This window comes from Helianthus annuus, chromosome 15 (genome assembly GCF_002127325.2).
Source record: "Helianthus annuus cultivar XRQ/B chromosome 15, HanXRQr2.0-SUNRISE, whole genome shotgun sequence".
NCBI lineage: Eukaryota > Viridiplantae > Streptophyta > Magnoliopsida > Asterales > Asteraceae > Helianthus > Helianthus annuus.
This window is the reverse complement of record NC_035447.2, coordinates 130,487,353-130,509,853: the sequence shown is the minus strand read 5'-3', so window position 1 is coordinate 130,509,853 and position 22,501 is coordinate 130,487,353.

The window sequence follows — 22,501 nt, the reverse complement described above, 5'->3', positions numbered from 1 at the left end:
TACGGGTAATCAAAAGAGTCATATGCAAGTTCTCTGAGATAATATGCTTTAAATATGATATAATATCAGCAAGTTATGTTCTATTATGCCCCGAATGGATTTAAACTCAATTTACGCCTCATAAGGGCATTTTGGTCATTTAAAAGATTGTAAAAGAGTCAATTTGGAAATCTGAGTTACGGGTCTGAATTATACAGTAAATATACTTAATTTGTCATGTTATAACAGTAGGGTATGACCCGTAGACAAAACTTATCATTTAAAATCAAACTGTGCACCGTAGGGGTATTTTAGTAATTTCACAAGGGCTAAAAACGTCAAAACTGGAAATCTGAGTTCAAAATCTTATACTTACTGTTATTATATGAAAATATGCTAAATACATCAGTAGGTATGAGTCTTATATGTTTAATATGAGTATATCGCTTACAATGCGCTAAAAACGCTAAAAATGCGATTTAGAGCCGTTTCCGGGTTTTTAAAAGAAAGCTGAGATTTTTATATTTCCAGAATGCCCAAAATAATTTATTTAACAAATAAAATCAGTAGAAAAAGGTTTGGGGTCAAAAGAATGTATAAAACTCATTTTATGGCTTAAACGGTCAAAACCGGCATTAACCGAATCGACTTAGCGACGTATGATCCGATCAGCCAAAAATTAAATAAAAATCTTCAAAAATCCCAGAATATTATATAACATCAGTGGGTAAAAATTTTTATATCGAAAAGTGGCCTGAAATAGGTTATACGCTAAATGCGCCGTTTATCTAACATAAAGCTTTAGTTTTACGATATCGGCCATAACTCAAAATCTGGACCACCAACTGATCTCAAATTTTCGGTGTAAGTCTATAAATCAGAAATAAAGATTTCTACTCTTTCACTTTTCCAAAAATCACGTTTTATATCAAAAAGGGCAAAATAGTCAACTTTAAGCATAAATCGGAAACATGCATATGAATCGGTTAAGCATAGACTCAAGTAGTAAAAATTCCAGAAAGTTATACATAAATAAAAATGGTCAAAAATAAACTCTAATACAGATCTCAAACATGCATGCACGGATCCGAATCGAGAGTCAACGAAAAAGTCGTTTTACAAGACTTTCGGTTCCGATTCGTGTTTATACTAAAGATTGTCGAGTTGATTATGATAAAACACATTCTTATATTCATTATAAGTTATTTTTGATGATCAAACTGATTGCATGTCATCTACATTACCATTTACGCTATATTTCACAAAAACGATTTCTGTTGACTTTTTAAGAACATCTTTGACTCGACAAATAGCATGCTTAGAGTGGGAATCAGAGAATACCCTTTTGAGGGTTTGTTTCCCACATAAATACCAACTTATAAGTGGTTTCAATTTGAGAAATGACAGAGCCAAACTCGTTTAATCGAAAAGTCAAACTATATGAACAACGGTTTGACTTTTAACTAATAATCTATGCTAGAACGGATTATAGAATGATATGAAGGCTTACAAAGGTCCTAATGAAGCCTAGGAAACACTTGGAGGCTGCCTTGACGATCAGATTGCTCCTGGAAAGCCTTGAGAGTTCTTGCAAGTTTGCTTTGTTCTTGTTACAAACACAAGTGCCTCAAAATGTGATCAAATGATCTGATTTATGGAGAATTCAGAGGTTGTAGGAAGGCAACAGGTGTCCCAACATGCAAGGCCATCTATTGGTGAGAAATGGAGGTGATGCAAGCTGTTAAACACTCACAAAACGGACCAAAAAGCTCAATTCGCGAATTCTGGACCTGGGCAGGCCTCGCGTCACGCCTAGGGTCCTAGGTGTGACACCTAGCCCCATCTGATCCTCAAATCTCTTTAATATTGAAGTTTTGGTCCTTGGTCTTCGTATACGAGGTTTTGGCTATGAATCTTGACTCGTAAACTCCCAAACTTGGTTTTTAGGAACCTTGGGACTTTTACCAACATGGTAAAGTCCTCGGTTAACTTTGCGCTCACCCGAAAAGCCATGAAATTCGACGTTGACGCTTTTAACCCCTCAAGTACGGTTTTGGCCATAACTTTCTCATTCGATAACGAAACTTCATGAAATTTTTACCACATATTCTAGTGAGTATATTTTAGCATTACAAAGCTTCGGGTATGCCAAAAGTTCACTCAGAGGTATAAATTCAACATGTTGACACTTTTAGCCCCTATAGTTTGTAATTCCTCACTTTTGTGCAATTTCCGCTTCGTATGATCCATGATCCATCCGTTTAAGGTCATAAACATTATGTAGGGTTATTATAGAGTCTATTTATCCATTGTTGACACTTTGGACCCTTACGTTCCATAGTTTTCACCGTTTGTCAACTTTAGTCCCTCTAAAGTTTGTTTTTGCATATGCAAAGTCTATGACACGTGTCAATACATTATTGGACGTAAATTTTCGAGGTGTTACACTTTGCGGTTCAACCGTCAGAGGAGTCTTTGGCACAAAATTTGCCAATTCAAGGTCAATGCTTGGTTATCAGCTGGTTTAACTAATTTCGGGCAGTCTTGCCTAAAATGTCCAGCTTCTCCGCAGTTGTAGCAGATTGTTGCTTTCTTCTTCCTGCAATCTTCTTCTTGATGTCCTGGAATTTTGCAGAAATTGCAATACCCTTTGCATTTTCCAAAATGCTTTCTTTTGCAGGTACCGCAGAATGGAGTAGTGGAAGATCGCCCGGTTCCTTTTTTTTTTTTTGAAATTACTACTATTACCTACACGAAATCCTTGGGTAATCTTTTGGGCTATTTCCTTCTTTCTATTTTCTTCTCGCGTGCGCACCAGTCCGTCGGTCAAGGTGTTGGCTAATTCCACCGCATCGTCAATCGTGCGGGGTCTAGCAGCTTTGACGATATCACGAATCTCGCTAATCAAACCCCAAATGTAGCGAGAAATAAGTACCGGCTCTGGCGATGCTAGATTTGGCATAATTCTGGCATACTCGAAGAATTTCGAAGTATACCCTCGACAGTCAACATCCATCATTCGGTGGCTCAGGAACTTGTTTGCCATTTGTTCTTTTTCATATTCGGGACAGAATTTTCTTTCCACCAATTGCCTAAATTCTTCCCAACTCATAGCATAAGCCAAGTCACTTCCCTTGGCTTGCAATACCATATTCCACCACTCTAATGCTTCTTCCTTGAAAAGGTGAGAAGCATACATAACTTTGTCTTCCTCCGCGCATTTACTTATTTTAATTACCGCTTCAGTTTTCTCTAACCAACGTAGTGCAGCAGTCACCCCTTCCTTGCCTGCAAATTCAGCTGGTTTATAGGCAAGAAATTCCTTGTAAGTGCAACCAGGTGTTGCAGCTTTCATTCTTTTGAGTATTGGGGCCTGAATTAAGTTGTCGTTATTGCCTCCTCCGTTAACACTATTACTGAAATTATCATTGCGCGTGCGTTTACTGGGGTGAGCTTGTGAAGGCTCAACAGGACTTTTAACTGCAGCGACGATTGCCGGAATAGCGTTAGCTATTCCCTAAGCGACCATGTTTTCTATATTTTGCCGATTTAGAAAGTGATCCTCATTATTTTGTTCCAATTGATTAACTTCATTAACTGGTTCATTAACAGCGTGTTCCATCTGAATATTTATCAATTATTAATTATCACAGGCTAATATTTAGTACCAACATTTAGGTATAACTGTACAATCAGATAAAAATATAGCAAACATTGTGACTTTTATATATATGTGTCTATTACAGATTACACTGAAATTCACAATATACTAGGGGTTGTGCATTCCATTTTAGTCTAGCTAGGAATATTATGCTCAGCCTGCTTCTATATAAGGTTTATTCTATTTCCTCTTTACTAAGTTGTTTATCTAATGGGCAAAGTTCCTTTAAAGTTTCTGGCTTATAGATGATATGGGTGCTAGTATTGGGTCAGGGTGTTGAGATATAAGATAATTTATAAACTTTTCTGGTTGAGATCTAATTTCATTGGTTGGTCCGGGTTTCGCAGTTTAACTTAATTAACATTTACTGCTGTAGTGGCTAACATATAGAGATTTGCCCATTTTTCATCCAATTCGTCTTCCCATGGTGGCTTATTGCCTATTTCCTGAGTTTCCTTATTAATTATCACTCCTTTTGCTTGTGACTTCTCTACTTTCTCTTGACTTTTTCTAATAATCCAACGTCTTTTCTTAGCGGTAAGTGGTTTCTCAAACTGTGCCTTACGAATAAATATTCCTTCCCTAGTATCTGCTGAGTATCTTGAGGAATTTGATTGAGAGGAGGTTCCCTTATCTTTTGGTGAATTATCTAGTTGACGATAGATGTCCGAAATTCTTTGCTTACCCATACTGTAAATTAACAAATAGTTAAATAACATAAAAACACATAATCACACTAACATGTATAGTCAAAATTGTCGACTTTGCGACTATCAGATTTTATATATTTTAATATGCCTCCGTACACACCCGTTATCTTACAAAAGTTTTATTTTAAGGTATTTTACAAGATTATATTATTTATTATTTTATTATTATTAAACACACATCCCTACAACCACATACGATCCCCGTTAGCTGGCACTTCAGAAACGACGTTCCCTCTCGTCGTACTTCCAGGAGATTTGTTCTCCTACTTCCCGGATCCTATTTCCTGCATCCACCAGCTCCTCGCCACAGTGGCGGAGTTCAGCCAAGTTTTCATTACTCATCGGTGGGTTTGGTGCAGGCTCGGGGTCGAACTGAGTGAAAAAGGTATTAGGGTTATTTATGAGGTTCTGAAATTGCCAGTCAGTGGTCCACCATTCTTCCAGCTCTCTGGGTAGAGGTCGGGGGTGAACAATGGGATCTGGAATAGCAGGTTCTAGATTAACTGGAAGTAGTGATTCAATTGGGTAATTGAAGAGGTTTTCATCGGCAGGTCCGATGAGATCACTAAGTGCTAGTTTACGATCCAACTCCTCCCATGATGGCATTTCCTGAGCTTGTCTGGAACTTTCCCCAGTTTCTATTCCTTTTCCCTTATCTTTTGGATCCTCAGTTTTTACAACCTTCTGTACCGCTGGTCTTTTCCTACGCACCCGCCTCCAGCCTACAAACATTCTTCTCTTTTTCGCCTTTGGTTTTTCCGGCGGTTGTGCCCGGAACACCATCGGCTCTTCAACATCAGCCTGGTAGCCAGTGACAGTATTGGTAGTATCCATATCTGTGGTATGGATAGTAAAGTTTTGAAGGGCTTCTGATAGTTCATTCATGCTGTTAGCACATACGAAGACGCACACAACCTTAAGTTAAAATTTTGTAAACTAAAATTTCACAAAATCACAGAATGGCAATCAGAAAAATTAAGTATTTCTAAATACTTAATTGGCTTAAACCAGTGGCTCTGATACCACCTTTTTCTGTAACGGCCCCGCCCCGGTTTTACCGGGTCCAGGTGTCGCGGGACAGAAACCCGTGTTATTTAAGTTTATAGCGGAAGTTTAGCAGGATCATTCAAACTTAAAAATGCCCGATTATTTTATTTCATAATTTGGGGCAAACACCGTAATTTACAATAGAGGAATTTCACGAGGAAATTCCCTGGTTTACAAAACATGTTTATTTATTTAACTGAGTCACTACTTCAAGCTTTGTTAGTGCTCCGTAGCACTATTCATTGCTTCACAGTAGGTCACCTGAAACATATTTTAAAAAAAAAAATATTTTTGTCAGCGGCGAAATACTGGTGGGTCACTCAATTTGATAAAACGACACATAGCTATTAATTACATCATAAAAGCGATTACAATGGCTTCTATCTTATTTTTATCTTGCGCCTTGTCACCTCCTGGTGACGATGGTCATACCACTATTGGGTCCTTTCACCCAACTAGTGATGATTATCACTGTTAGGATTTATTAGCCTAACCGTGAGAAATTAGTAATGTGCACAATACCCCACTAGCCAGTGATTCAAGATAACCACGACTTAATCCCTGTAATTATAACTTTTGAAAATAATTTGGAGTATTGTAAAACACTGTTGATAAAAAGAGAATGGCTCACATTGCAAGTTTAAACGGGCAGAGCTTAGCCTACTGATAAGCCTGATAACCTAATTTAAACAACAATGCACACGAACTAGGTCAGTAACTAATACAGCGTTTACGATAACTCACGAGATTAAAACTTCACAACAAATGACAAAGTGCAACACTTAAACATCCATCGAATTCATGACGAATGACAAAGTATAGCCCTAATGTGGGCAGCACTTAAACATTCATCGGATAGTTTCAATCGATCGGACATTGAATCGTAGCAGCGATCGAGTTAATACCCTGTATCGTAGCAGCGTCTTGATACCTTAAAACTTCGAATTTAAGCAGTATACTTCGTTTTTAAATGAAATTTTCGAGCACAGGTGAATGTCCCATGCACAGGCTACTTATAGCCAGATTTTGAGTTTTACGCGGCCCGCGTAAGACTTAATAAGAGCTTACGCGGCCCGCGAGGGCCCCTAGTCTACGTGTAGGGCATATGTGTCACGAGTAGGTTTGCCAAGTGGATGACACGTAGCCCGATATGCTTATCCGGTCAACAACACTTTGACGCGGCCCGCGTAAGCTTCTCTTGTGGCTTACGCGGCCCGCCTGAAACCAGAAAATTGATTTTTCTTGATTTTTGATATGGATTAGGGTTTCAGGGGTCCAGGTTTTTACTTACGGGTCGTTTATGGACATTTTTGAAGGTCCTTACACTAGAGTTAAATGCCATTTTAGTTCTTGTGGTTTGAGTCATTTTGTTAGTTTAGTCCAAATATTTTATTTTTTGCATGTGGGTTCAAAAAGGTTTCATCGTTGCCATTTGAGTCCACTAGGTTAACTTCATCCATTTTTTCTGTTAACAAGAAGGGCAATTCGGTCATTTTATATGTAATCTGTTAACTAGAAGGGTAATTCGGCCATATAAAATGACTAAATTGCCCTTCTCATTAACATAAATAATGGATGAAGTTAACTCAGTGGACTAAAATAACAATGATAAAACCTTTTTAAACTCACATACGAAAAATAAAACCTTTGAATTAAACTGTAAAAATAACTCAAATTATAAATTATAAGTACTAAAAATGACATTTAACTCAATAAACTTTCATTGGATATGCATGGTTGCATTCATAACCCACAACACCTCACATGGGACTGTGACATTATTAGCCTTTTTTTTCTATATTATCATAATTATTCCCCCAATCATCACTTGGAATATTAAGAAAATTCCGACCATCATACTCATTAGTCACCCACTTCCTCTCATTGTTCCCCTTTTCTTCCACAAACTCTTCTTAATTTTCTTCGGCGACAACTTTAGAGTTAAACGATATACAGTTTTTAATCTATATATTCTAGAAAATCTAGGGTGGTTGTTTAAAACAACTCTTTTATTTTAAATGCTAGATACAAGAAAGGGAGGTGACATGCATACACATATATGATATTTTATGCATATACAATAAATTTAGTATTTATTGTTTACAAAATCATTATTTTATCCATTTCAACCTATCAATCCGTTAACCTAAAACAATTAACATCTCTGCTGACAATTTTTTTTCTTGCGGCGTTCAATGCCTTTGCTATAACATGCGTAAAGGTTTTGGACTAGGGACGTCTTCAAAAATCACAAAATTTTTTTAGCCCTATTCGAGATATAAAAATTTGGACCCTATACGAAAATCTCTGTTTAATATAAACTCATCAATCACTAAAATTTATGTGGATATAATTTAGAGTAAATTGTCATTTTAGTCCCTGAGGTTTGGTCCAAATTGTCATTTTAGTCCAAATAGTTTTTTTTTCTCCTCTGGGTCCCTGACTTTTCCATTTTCTTGCCATTTTGATCACATTGCCTAATTCAGTCCAAAAATCTGGTTATAATCAGGGGTATTTTTGGCATAACTATTGTGTAGTGATAATCAGGGGTAGTTTACAACATAATTTATAAACCTCATAATAATTTAATGCTAAAAATACCCCTGATTATAACCTTGTTTTTAAACTAAGTTAGGCAATGTGATCAAAATGACAAGAAAAAAGGAAAAGTCAGAGACTGAGAGGAGAAAAAAAAAACTATTTGAACTAAAATGACAATTTGGACAAAAACTCAGGGACTAAAATGGTCATTTACTCTATAATTTAAATAGTTGTTTTTAGCAAAGTTTAGGAAGTAATTTATTAATTAAAGGGAAAAATGCATTTAACAAAAGTAAGCATTAAATGTCACTAACAAAAAACATAAGCTAAAATAAAGAATTTGTAGCAATGTCTTCTTGTTGTTTAAACTTTAAACTATACAGTCACCAGGGTTCATTTGGGCCTTATGTCATCATCCACCCCGCACCCCTCCGGGCCGACCCTGTTTTGAACGCAACCACCAATACTATTTGAAATAAGGTAGAAAAAGAAGATTATCTGCTTTGTTACTTGAAATTGCAGACTAGCAGAGGAATGGACCCGCGTTCCCATTTGAGAGGTTGGAAATGAGAGTGCCAGCAATGACCCGCTGGATAATGTTTTTTATACAATCTAATTAATACTTCTTCAAATAAATTTTATTACAGTGTTCGGAACAATCCTATAATATTTCATACGGCTTAGTTTGTCATATATATATATAGATGATTACAGGGTTTGGATTTTGGGCTTTAACCAGCGTTTTGCATAATCTTAGTATGACACTAATTATGATTAGATGCTTTTAGTATGATAACTCATATCTGAAGCACCTTATGTCAAGAGAAGAGATGCTTATAACAACTCATAAAATTTTGAATAAAAGTAGAGTTGCATTTGGCTTTAAATTTAGTTGTCCAACTAATCTATATTTGAAAAGGGTTATTAGATTTTATCACTCCTAACTATTAGCTATTTGCTGTTGTCACCCTCAATTATCACTTTGACGTCCGCCACCCTCAACTTAACATTTAGTGTGTTTTGTCACCACGTCGTTAACTGATCACTAACTTTTGATCTTGGTACTATACTTTTGGGGGTGTCATAGAGATCTTAGGAAGGTTTTAGGGATCTTAGGACACCCTAAAAGTGTAGTAACAAGATCAAAAGTTAGTGATTAGTTAACGGCGTGGTGACAGAACACACTAAATGTTAAGTTTGGGGTGACGGACATCAAAGTGATAGTTGAGGGTGGCAATGGCAAGTAACCTGTTGATGCACGTAATGTCTATCGCCTTCGTCAATCCGTGTCGTAGTGAAAAGCCGGAAGGAATCAAGCGCGTAATGTCTTATTTAGTTAGAAATGGCAAGGTGGCAAACTTGTAATTAATGAGAAATATCATTAAAGTTGCCTTGACCATATAAATAGGGGATTATGTCATGAGTTAGTAAGTTTTTTAGAGATCTTGAGTTAGACTTTGGAGAAGACTTGGAGGAGAAGATTCTAGAGAGAGAAAGTAGAGAGAGAAAGTGATTGTAAACGAGATTCTTGTACCATACACGTCAATTCTTGTAATGGATTCTCGTTAGTAGTACGTTATCGTGTGTTCGGTCACGTTCGTTCACGGATTCCGCACGTGAAACGTTCGTTACGCAATCGAACGGTGCCAAAACCGGTCCTACAAGTGGTATCAGAGCTAGGAGCTCGATTGCTTGATCAAACACGTCGTTCTCGTACAGATTTCAGCCGATTCAGAGCCGATTCAGATCCAATTTCGTCGATTTCATCACTTTCTACTCATTTCTTACATTTTTTACGGTTTTTCGTCAAATTGAAAGGGTAAACACGGTTCGATTCGTCTGAAATTCAAGTATATTGTGCGAAATACATTGAATTGAAACCCTACAAAGTTTCAGATCGAAATTCCATGTAGTTTTGGAGATATTGCAGATTTTTCGGTCCGATTTTGCGTCATCAGATCTGTTGGGAACCGCCTATACGAACATCATGGAACCGCTCGTAATTCAGGACTGGAACCGCTCGTAATTCAGGTCTGGAACCGCTCAAAGTTACATGTGTGAACCGCTCAAAATCATTAATTCTGGATCGCTCTTAAGGAAGTTGATATGACTCGCTCATAAAACAAAGTTCTGAACCGCTTATTAGTCATCGTTTTCAAGTTTGTCTGAATCATTACAGGTTGTCGGCTACAATTCAAATTGTTGGTTGGCATACATCATATATTAATTTTGACAGCTTTGTTGCCGCCCAAGTTTGACCCAATCAAAGGAAAGAGGCCACTGTTAAGAAATTGATATCACATGTGATGTCAAGTTGTCGACTGGTTGTTTTTATCTGCACTGTTGCCGCCACTTTGTTTTAAATGATATTACATGTGAGGTGCCGCCCATTAAGGATCAAGATTTTAAGGATCAAGACCTGCATATCGGTTTGTTGTGCACCGCCATTGTTCACCCAATCACTATTTGCCGCAAACCCAGCCCACGTACTTTAAAAAACGGCTCAAAGCACCGCACCAATATTTTTTTTGGTCCAATCCCATATTTTTGAACCACCGCCCAAAACACCCAACCCAAGCACACTTGCACCGCCCATAGATCAAGTTTGGCCCAATCCCAGCCCACATCATTTGCTTATATCTGTTGCCGACCAACCCACCCAGTTACCCAATTAATAGTTGTTGATTGTTAAGTTGTCGTTTGTGCTGCTGCCCAATCACACGTGTCGGCCCAATTCACTGCATTTACACCGCAAACTTTAAACAATTTCACCAACCCACATGTTCTGTCGCCTATTTACCTAGGTGACTTTAAGTGCCACCGCCCAAGTTTTAAGCTACCGTCCACTTCTATTTGAGGCCCAATCCCAGCCGAACATCTTTGTCCATTTATTATAAAGGCCCTATCACAAGTTCACTTGACAGTTGATTAGTTTTGAGGTTTTGATAGTTTTTTTTTCTAATCATTTGTTTGTGTGTTCACAGGTGATTCAAGGGATTTTTACAAGGGACAAATTTCAAGAAGTTGAAATTGTGTGAACTTTGAGCGAAAAACATTTTTTTTAATCAAGTCACTAATATTCAAAATTTAAAAAAAAATGTTTGACGAACAGGAAAACGATAACCTTGAAAGATTAAATGATTGGTTTGATGGGTTTTGGGGTAGTAGATATCAGAATGAGAATAAGAATATTTGGGTTAAAAGACTTGAATGTTTTTTGTGTAAGAAAGATGAAACAGTTAATGAGTTGGAAAAGCGGTATAACAGCTTACTTGACAATTTAAGAAGGTACGAGATAGGAATGTCAAATGCTGAAAAAATATCAAAATTTGCAGACGCGTTACCTTCAGAGTGGGATGAATTTTTGATTGAATTGAAAAAGGATTCTAGGTTCTCAAATTTTTATCCAAGTGAATTTATCAATAAGCTCAAAACACACAAGTATGAAAATGAAAAGAAAAAGAAAGAGTTGATGAATGGAATCGAAAAAGAATTGGAAAAAATAAGTTTGGATGTGATTATTGAAATGAGAAGAAGAGTCAATATTTGTCGTGTAGCAAAAAATGTTATGAAATATGATATTAAGAGGGGTTGTTATCTAGATGAAAGTATGAATCCTCTTGATTTTGTTAAAATTTTTTGTGCAGGCAAATACAAGACAGAGACAGAGATAGTGTCGAAAAATGAAGAATCCGAGAAAAATGAAGCTTCAAGTCCTGAACCAGTGTGCTCAAAATGTGATAAATCTGAATCAGACAATGCCAAACTCTTGAAGGATATGGAGAGTTTGACATTGGAAAACAAAACTTTGAAGATAGAGAAGAAAGCTGATGATGAACAGATTCTGGAGTTGCGCTTGAACTATGAAAAACTGAAATCTGAAAATGACAAACTTTTGAAGAATATTGAGAGTTTGTTATTAGAAAACAAAGATTTTAAAAAAATTAAAAGTGAAAATAAAGATGTTTCTTGGATAAAGCTGGAAAACAAAGTTTTGAAAGAAAAAGAAACAGAATTTCAAAATCAAATAAAAATTTTAGAAAATGAAAAATCAATTTTTGAGAAAAACAAAATTGTGAATGAAATTACAATTGCTTCTCAGCTCAGTAAAATATCTCAGTTTGAAAATGAAGCTGAGAATTCTAGGAAGAAAATTGATGAGCTCGAGAAGAAATTGAAAGGTTTTGTGATTTCATCTGATGATTTGAAATTTCCCTGTCCAAAACCAATAAATGAAGTTCCAATAAGTGACGATGTCACAAACTTTGACAATGTCAAAGTTGAAGATTGCGATGAAAAATCTGATGATGAAAATGGAAAAATTGAAAAACAAAAATTGTTTTTAGAATTAAAAGAAAAATTCAAAAATACTGTTTTGCAATCTACTGAAACAGGTGAATGCTCAACGCAAAAACCTGTTAAGAAGATTGTAGAACAGAAACAAAAAGTTAAAAATTTGAAAAATGCTCAAAAAGAAAATAAAAGCTCATCAGATCGATCATCCAATCGAAATCAAAAACCAAAAAAATTGAAAACCGAAAACTCAAAAATTGTTGGTAATAAGTGGTGCAGGTCAGACCACAGTGCTCAAAAGCCAAATCCAACAATCAAGAGGAGGAAGGAGTATCACCACGCTAGACAATGCTTTGATCTAAGCGTTTGGTATGACAATGGTGATTGGTATGATAACAGAGTGTGCTACAAATGTGGATATCAAGGACACATTGCTGTTAACTGCCAGAAACAGAGATTTGAGACAAGAAGATGCTATAATTGCCAAATCCAAGGACACATTGCCAGGGATTGCCCAAGGAAATCAAGTGAAAGATTGAGGGTTAATTCTCAGAAGTTGGCTAAGAAACCAGTCACTGTCAAGCCCAAAGTACTAAAAGTTTCAGAACAGAATGTCAAAGAACAGAAGGTCCAAGAACCTAAAGTTCAAGAAAAGAAAGTGAAACTTTCTCAAGGGCAAAAAGACAAACTGCGAAAGAAGAGGAAGAAAGCCAGAGAATATCTGGAGAAGATTTTGTCCTCGGGTTCACCCGACAGATCGAATAAGAGTGCTGATGAATCGATTCACTCGACAACAAAGTCAAGTAAACCGAATTCGTCAGATGCAAATCTGAGGACGAAAGAGGAAAAGAAGAAGGAAAAGGTCGGCGATGAATCTGACGTGCCGAAGTCAGACAAGCCACCTTCAGGCGATGATTCTGATTCGTCAAAATCAGAGGAGCCACAAGTTGAGCTCAAAAGTGAAAATTCAGTTCCGCCAATGGATGACACAAACTTTCCACCATTGCGAACTGAAAATTTTAAACAAAAAGATGGTAAAGTGAAAATTTCGAATAAATTCTATTCTGAAAAGAAAGAATTTGATGTCGAAAAGGCTTTTAATGGAAAAGTGAAAAATATCTTTGGAAAGATGGTTGAGGGAAAGGTTAAAGGGGTTAAAGAATTTTATGAAACAAAAAGGAATGTTCAAACCCCGAGTGAAAATAACTCAAATACACCCAAGGCTGGTCAGGCTTGGGTGCCTACATTCGTTGCTTAAAAACCTGACTTGCCGGAGTTCCCAGGTTGGTAAGCGTGGAACATGAATCGGCATATTTCTTGAAGAAATTTCACTCTGGTGATTTTTCGTCTTCAAAAGATAAATCAGGGACATTAAGTTGTACTTGATTCATCTTTTCTACAAGTAGTAATTTGAAAAACAATGTGATGAAACCCCATGTTTATGAACTGTCACACAAAACTAATTTTTCGGAATAACCATTTTGATTAAAACAAACTTAAGTGTTTTGAAATCACAATGGGAAAATAGTTTGTTGTGAGGGGGAGTTCTGATTGTTTACGCCAAGTGGATGGAGAATTGAAGTGATTCTCATCAAGTTGTCAAGTTTGTATAGTTTGTTTCAAATTTTCTCAGAAAATCAAAATTGAAACATATTTTGATTTTAGGGGGAGAAAAATTTTAAAAAATTAGAAAATTTGAAAATGTCAAAAACATTGAAAAATTTAAAAATGAGTTTTGTTGTGAAAAAGAGGAAATGATAGTAAATCAGTGGACTATCACAGCATGCTAAAGATATGTAAAGTCTAAAATGTGATAAACGATCTCACTAAAGATGTGACGATAGGCTCAGCTAGACTAGTAGATTTGCGATAACGATACAAATATAAATGAAAAAGCCTAGTTCTAGTGGGAAACATGGTTGAAAGCATAGTACTTAGTTTTGTCCTTCTTGACTGTGTGCCTGCTCAGTAATCGCTGATTGTCGAAAGACATAAAACTGGTTAAGTTTGTGAACTTTCACTACTTTGCTGAAAAATCGCTGTGATTGTGCATTTCATTTTGCAAAGATTTAAACTTGTTTGATTTCTTTATTTTGTTTAAGCATCGGACATCCTCTGCGTATACGGGAGTATCGACCTGGATGTTGTTGCCTAAACGTTCTGCTTTATTTTCTTTGGTGTTTCGTTTAAGCTTTGGACCTCCTCTGCGTATACGGAAGTATCGACCTGGTGGTTAAAGCCTAAACAACTTCAACTTGTTTTATTTTCTTATTTTGTTTAAACATTAATTTGGACTTGGTAGGTCAAATCAGTTGTACAGGGTCATTCACTTGGACCTGATCAACTGGGTGCAAACATGGGCCATTGAAATTGTTGAAAATGGTAAAAATAAACTTTCTTGAAAAATTTAAGTGTGAACCGCTTTTATGACAAGTTCATGGACCGTTCTTTCGTCAAACTGTGTCTGAGGTTCGCCTATAAGAGCTGGACAGAAAAGCGGTTCCCACTTCATATAAAAGCTCTTGAACCGCTTATTCTATCATTTTTGAACCGCTCTTGCATTCGTGTCTCTGAGGCGATCCAATACTAAATGTTCGTATTCTTAAAGTTTTCAGTTGATTTGAGCCCCGATTTCTTGTGTTTTTGATAGATTATCATCTATTGCATCATGGGCAAGGTAAAGTTACTCTTGATTTCTGTTTATTTGATGGTAAACATTGTCGGTCGGCATTTACATGTGAACGATTCATGATTTGATGTCTTTATAGAACATTTTTGAGTGATTTGATAGAGGGTTTGTAGTTTACTGATGTTAATGAACATGATGATATGATTTAATTGTGTTGATTTGGTCATTTTGTTGTAGTGTCGGTATTCTGATAGTTTAGAACTCAGATCTAGGGTGTTTTAGTTAGATAGGTAGAAATCAAAAGATGTCCCTAGAATCGGAATTGCATGTAGAATCTGATGAGAGGATCAATTTTAGGGTTACAGTTGTTTGTATAGGATTTTATTTTGGGGATCGCCAATATGAACATGTGTGAATCGCCCATTTGTACATGTGTGAATCGCCCATTTGTACATGTGTGAATCGCCCATTTGTACATAGTGTGGACCGCCTATGTGTAATTTCTTTGAACCGCTCATATGTACTAATCTTGAATCGCTTTTTAGAACATCTCAAGGTTAAACCGCTCATATGGCTAGGAGTGGATCGCTTTTTATGTTTTTTTTAGGTTTAGGACCGCTTATTAGTCAAAAGTTGTGGATCGCTTATAGGACTATGAGATGTTGAGTCGCTTTTGTGGTATCACAGGGTTTGAATCGCTTTTCTGATCTTAATTTGACTAGATCGCTTTTATGACATTGTTCTGGACCGCCTTTCTGGTCAAGATTTAAAAATTGAAATTTTTCTAAGTGTTGATGTTTGTGTATGTGCAGGTTTCTACGAACGTGTTGTTTGATCCAACTCATAATAGTTGTGTAAATTTGGATGTGGAGAAATATCCACTGCTTTCTGAATTTAGCAGCATTCTAGGTTATATGGATCGCATTCCCGTAAAGAAAGCTATGACAGAACAGAGGCCGTTATATCGTTCACATATTGAAAGATTCTGGAAAAGTGCTTTATATGATGAAGATAACAAAGTGATCTCTGCAGAAGTGGAAGTAAATGGGAAGACAGAGACTATTTTGGTGACAGAGGCACTGGTGAGAGAAGTTATGAGTTTTCCTGATGAAGCTGATTATCCAACTAGATTTCCAGAGAAGATGGTAAAGGGGTGCATGCTGAGATTAGGTTATAGAAGCACACTGAATACTGGAAATTATCTGAAATCCAAGTTCCAGAAGTCATTCAAATTCTTGATACATTGTATTCTTATTTCCCTAAGTCATACAAAGGGAAGTCATGATCAGATGAGAGACTACCAGATGAATATGTTGACTGCTTTGGTGCTGAATAAAAAATTCAATTTTTCACACATCGTATTTCATTACATGGTGGAAAATATAACTTCAAAAGCTAGAGTCTGGAGGTATCCTCGTTTCGTTCAGATGATGATAGATCGAGCTTATCCAGATATTGATAGACATATTCAGCATGATCTTCTAGAACAAGCTCATATGTCAAATATTTCATTGAAAAACTTGATAAAGTATCATCCTCACCATCCAGAGCCGGAGTTGGTGATTGAGAACTTTGGGTTGTTGAAAGATGCAAATTATGTTGATCCTGATCCAGTGTATCATCAAGACTGGAGAAATGAAGAAGAAAGGAAAGAAGCTATGTATGCTGTTGAATTGAAAATCATTCAAGGTTTTAAACCTACGAAGAATGAATGGTATGTAAAAGAGTCTGGACGAAGACGTAGATTCGCGACTCCAATAGCTGAAGGGGTAGGTTCATCGTCTCAACCAAAGAAGAAACAAAAGAAAAAGATTCAAACTATATTGGTTGATGAACCTGAAGATGATATTCCTACTGATGATGTGGAAAAGGAACAAGAAGTGTCTACTGGTGAAGATTTTATGCTTGATACAGATGTGTTTGAAACAGGGACAGAAGTTGTGGCAGATGTTGATAAAGAGAAAGAAAAGCCAGACTATGATCCCGATAGCCGAGTCTAAGGGGGAGTCTGAAGACGAGCTCAACGCTAAAGGAGCTTGTATCTGGAAAGCCAGGTGTCGATCCCAAAAACACGGAAGCTTGACGAAAGGGGGAGCCTGAAGACTCTGAAGAAAATACAGATCCTCTGGGATTCTGTTCGAACAAGAGTATTTGAAGACTCTCACTAAAGATTCCGTCAACATCCAAGGGGGAGTTTGTTAGTGCAGTTGTCTGTCGACTACATCTTCGTTCGAGTCTCTCAAATAGAAAGTCAAGTCGCTATGAGTTTCGCTACGAGATTGACTACGGCAATATCCAAGGGGGAGATTGTTGATGCACGTAATGTCTATCGCCTTCGTCAATCCGTGTCGTAGTGAAAAGCCGGAAGGAATCAAGCGCGTAATGTCTTATTTAGTTAGAAATGGCAAGGTGGCAAACTTGTAATTAATGAGAAATATCATTAAAGTTGCCTTGACCATATAAATAGGGGATTATGTCATGAGTTAGTAAGTTTTTTAGAGATCTTGAGTTAGACTTTGGAGAAGACTTGGAGGAGAAGATTCTAGAGAGAGAAAGTAGAGAGAGAAAGTAGTGTAAACGAGATTCTTGTACCGTACACGTATATTCTTGTAATGGATTCTCGTTAGTAGTACGTTATCGTGTGTTCGGTCACGTTCGTTCACGGATTCCGCACGTGAAACGTTCGTTACGCAATCGAACGGTCGCAAAACCGGTCCTACATAACCAATAGTTAGGGGTGATAAAATCTAATAAACCATTTGAAAATTACTTTTAATTTTGAAGATTTTAACGTTTAATTAATATACTTTATTAGTCACGCACTTTTCATTATTTATATGACTACCGGATGGAATCACATTAAAGAAGACATGAAAATTCAAGATGAACACTTTATTGTCTTCAACATGATTTCCGAGTCAAAATTTGATATGATGCTTTTTAAAGGCATATAAGCTTTGGTCCGTATTCCTGAACAATGTCTTGCACGTGTTAAGGAAGAAGTTAATGAAGAAGTTTCCGCTTAAATTATTTACTATTCTTTTAGCTATGATATACAACGAATATAGAACAACTTTGTTTTTGTCAGTATTACATTTTATAACTGTTTAATTTTACAGACGTTATCATTTATTAATCTGCCTTATTCATCATGCAATTTTCATTTATTAATATATATGTATATTTATTTTTTAGATAAAAAGATTCACAACCCGTGAGTATTCACGGGTGATAACCTAGTAAAGTTCATATATCGAAAATATATGCAAATATAGTAACTAGTATATGAATTTACATATATTTTATATATTAAATTAAATTCATGGGTAGGACTATTGTAAAAAAGGTGTGTTTTATGGGAAGTGTAGGAAGGGATCTAGATTCTTTGATCTATAATCTAATGGTTAAGATTATAATAGAAAAATTATAAAAAGTGTTTACCATTAAAACAATTAATTTTCTATATTAAGGGTATAAAGGTAAATTATAAATAACTTTTTATACGTAATTTTTTAAAAACAAATTACACCATAATAACGAATGTTTTTTATCTTTAATATAAGTACCATATTGCTATACTTATATAGAGAAAAAAATTACGTTTCGATCGGATGTTTTAGTCCGTGGTGTTTTGTCTATGTTTTTTTAATTGTATAGTGGTTCAAGATGTTGTGTTTTACAGTAAAACACCATGAACGTGTATAAGATGCCATAACATTGCAAATACCATTGAAGTCAGCAAACTACCATTTTCTTATACAGAAATGCCATGAAACTAAAATAAAACACCATAGAAAATAAGACACCATACAAGTATACAAAGACACAATTCCGTTAGCAATAAAAAATATCATTAAATTCAACGAGCTATCTTTTTCCTTTTACAAGACACGATAATCTGTTTTGAATTTCTAAAATAAAACACCATAGAAACAAGATTGAATGTAAATAGTATTTGCAATGTTATGGTGTCTTATATACGTTCATGGTGTTTTACTGTAAAACACAACGCATTAAACCACTATGCAATTAAAAGAACATAGACAAAACACCATGGACTAAAACATCTGATCAAAACGCAATTTTTTCCCTCTCTATAATTATAGCAATATGGTACTCATATAAAAGATAAAAAACACTCGTTATTATGGTGTAATTTTTAAAGAAAAATACGTCTAAAAAATTATCGACGTTTAAAAAAGATGAGGGGGACTTGCATGTGCATTGCATGAGAGTTTTGAATTATATCTTTAATTAGGTTTTTTCATTAAATTTCTTAATTGTCCTTATAGTAATAAATTAAATAATGACATGTGTTCTATCATGTTCTTTTTTATCCTTCTCACAAATTTTATCTTTTTTACATGATCTAGATCTTAAATTTATAACATGTAAATTTAAATACATAATTACTATAGTTTAGTTTTATATTAACGTGACAAGGAACTAGAGGTATAAACGTTTAACTGGAAGTAGCTGTTATTATTAAAGATAAATGTAAAGCTTGCCTATATTTTAATTTGAGTGAATTGCAAGAATTATCCTTTATCTTTATGCCTCTTTGTAGGCGGTGTCCTTTATGTTTAAAATTGACGAGTTTTGTCCTTTATGTTTCAAAATCAAGCATGTTTTACCCTTTGGGCCTAACCCAGTTAGTTTTTTTTCGTTAAATGAAGGGATCAAGAGGATTAGTGAGGCAATTGGTGGGTTAGATGTTGGGATTTTGATAAATAATGCAGGGGTTTTGTATCCTTTATGTATTTTTAAAGAATAGGGTTAAAAGACAATTTTACCCTCATGTGCATTGTATATGACCAGATTTGACAGAGAAATCTAACTAGGTTAGGGATAAAGGACAAAACGTGTATGATTTGAAAACATAAAGGACAAAACTCGTCAATTTTAAACATAAAGGACAGCGCTTGCAAACAGGGGCGGACCCACATTAGTGCTACCGGGGTCCCCGGACCCCAATCTTTTAAAAAAATAGTAGATTCGGTATATTAAATTGTATATGGACCCCATAAATACAATTAGGTGGACACCATAGAAATAAAAAGAAAGCTGGTGTAGTGGTAAATCTCCCTCTTTTCCACCAAGAGGTCATGGGTTCAATCCTTGATAAGCCCATTTTTCTTATTTTTTTTGAAATCTAGTTCAAACCTCACTTTAACTCGACCCGAACGAGGACCGACCCGAAAATGGACCCCATTGAAATAAAATCCTGGGTCCGTCACTGCTTGCAAATGAGTATAAAGATAAAGGACAATCCTTGCAATTCACTCTTTCAATTTTCTTGAACTAACAACTTTGTTGTATATGAGATTGTAGTTGTGCTGTGTAGGAATGTAGGATTGTTGTTTTTATGTATTAATGTTGAAAATAACTAACAATAATAACTATTAAATTAGTTATTCTAGTATTCAGTTTAATAATGTAACGTTTGGTTTTCTTTTGGTCTTGTTACATGTGATTGGAATTGTTAGGCTTCAAGGTTGCTGTTGGGCTGGAAGAGTGTTTGGACTAGTTGGCTCAGGATAGAAGAGATGAACGTGCTTAAGACCGGGTTGTTACAACCGTCTAACAACCCCGGTATGATCCTCTTTATAAACAAAGTCTTACCTATCAAACTCATTCATTCAGAGATATTTTCAATTCTCTCTCTGATTTCTTTATCTAGAAAGTACTTAGGGTTTCATTACTGATTTTACTTGAACCAGTGATATTGTGGTGAGATCTAGTATTTGTTTTAGTGATTATCGTGTTGATAATCACCTGTAGTTGAGAGTGAGAGTTGTTGAGTGTTAGATCATCTGATTTGTATAGTTTCTTGTAGTCTTTAGTTGTTTTTTGGGTAATAAAATCGTTTGGTTTGGGTTATTATCGACTACACTCGTGATATCATCTTTTTGACAATTAAAGTTACAAGAAAATATAGAAATCTAATTTAACATTAAAATAGTGTAAAAGAAATAAAAAGTCACATTAAAGGGTGTATTAGGAATTTAATCGGTGTACATAGTAGTAGGACTAGGCGAAAATTTAGTTACAAAGAATTTCAACAAACCATCCTTGTTCTTTTCCATACAACGCATATCATGCCTTTTTTTTTTTTTTTTTTTGAACGGCCAACTAAAATTTTTATTTATAATCATAGATAACAACTGTTATCTAAACCATAGTCCATACACCAAAAGAAAAAACAACATCAGGACATTACACACCAAGGCAAAAAACATTAAAATCGTTCCAGCAAGCCCAAGACAACTCCGATGCCTTGGCCCGATGTTTCACCCACAAAAACCCCAAAACTTTTGCTTCCTCAATAACTCTTTCCGGTGAACACTTACTTCGTTCGAAAACTGATTTGTTTCTAGCTGCCCATATGCACCACACTGTTGTTTGGAAGATTGCATATATCAACTGTTGCCATATTCTTGACCCCCTCATATTCACATGGTATTTAGCCAGATCCTCTAGACCAAAGAAGTAAATGGCTGGTAATTTACACCACCTGGAGACACCTTCCCAGACCTTTTGTGTGAACCGACACGAACAGAAAACATGCTCAGTTGTCTCCTCCTCCTCTTGGCAAAATTCACATAGTGTTGATACCACATTTACACCTCTTCTGACCAAAGACATCCTAGTTGGCAACTTATCCAAATTCAGTCTCCACATAAGAAAATTTACCTTTAACGGTGTCCACCGGTTCCATGAAAAAGAGGAAACTGAACTCGACTCATGATTCAGCACTATTTGTCTCCTCAACCTACTAACTGAGAACAATCCGTTACCAGCCAAAGACCACTCCCACTTGTCCGCAGCGTTGGTGGTGACTACCGAAAATAGCAGATATCATGCCTTTGATTACCACTTTTGTACCGAATCAATATAATAATCAAGATGATAAATATTTGTGTTTCTTAGGCGAATCTAATAGTGGAATTTACCATACAAGCATGTTAAGGGTGTTAAATGGACCATGGTGGTTGGTCGAACCCACCAGTAAGCCTCAAAATTTGACACAAACCCTAATACCCAAAATTTTATCAGACACGTAAACCTAAATATGACACAAATTTCTATAAATTAACAAGAACACGACTCATTTAACCTTAAAATTACAAATTTACAATAAAAATGCAATTGTATATTAAACAATCAATTATATAAAATAGCACTTAGGGTGTAAGGGGCACTCCCCTAAGAGGGGAGTCCCCTCTCTTACGCACCACCAATCAGCTAGTGCCACGTCAACTCCTCTCTTAAACTCCCCTAACATCCCATTTTGATGGCGGCACTCCCCTCTTAGGGGTCTTGGGTTTTTTTTTATTTGTTGTAAAATTATGCATGTTTATAAATTAAAAAAATATTAATAAAAATAAAAATTAAATAAAAGACATTTCATTAAATTAAAAAAAACAACCTAGAAAAATAAAAATTACATTCAAACTAGAAAAATAAAAATTACATTCAAACTAAAAAAAATATAAAAACAAACTACTCGTCGTCAGAACTCACTTCAAGGTGAGGTAGATCTAAACTTCCGAGATGCTCAACGAGATCGTGTTTTAGTCTCCATTGCGTGTCTTCGTCAATGAGCTCGCTATAAGCTGTATCATCGAAGACGGGTTCGAC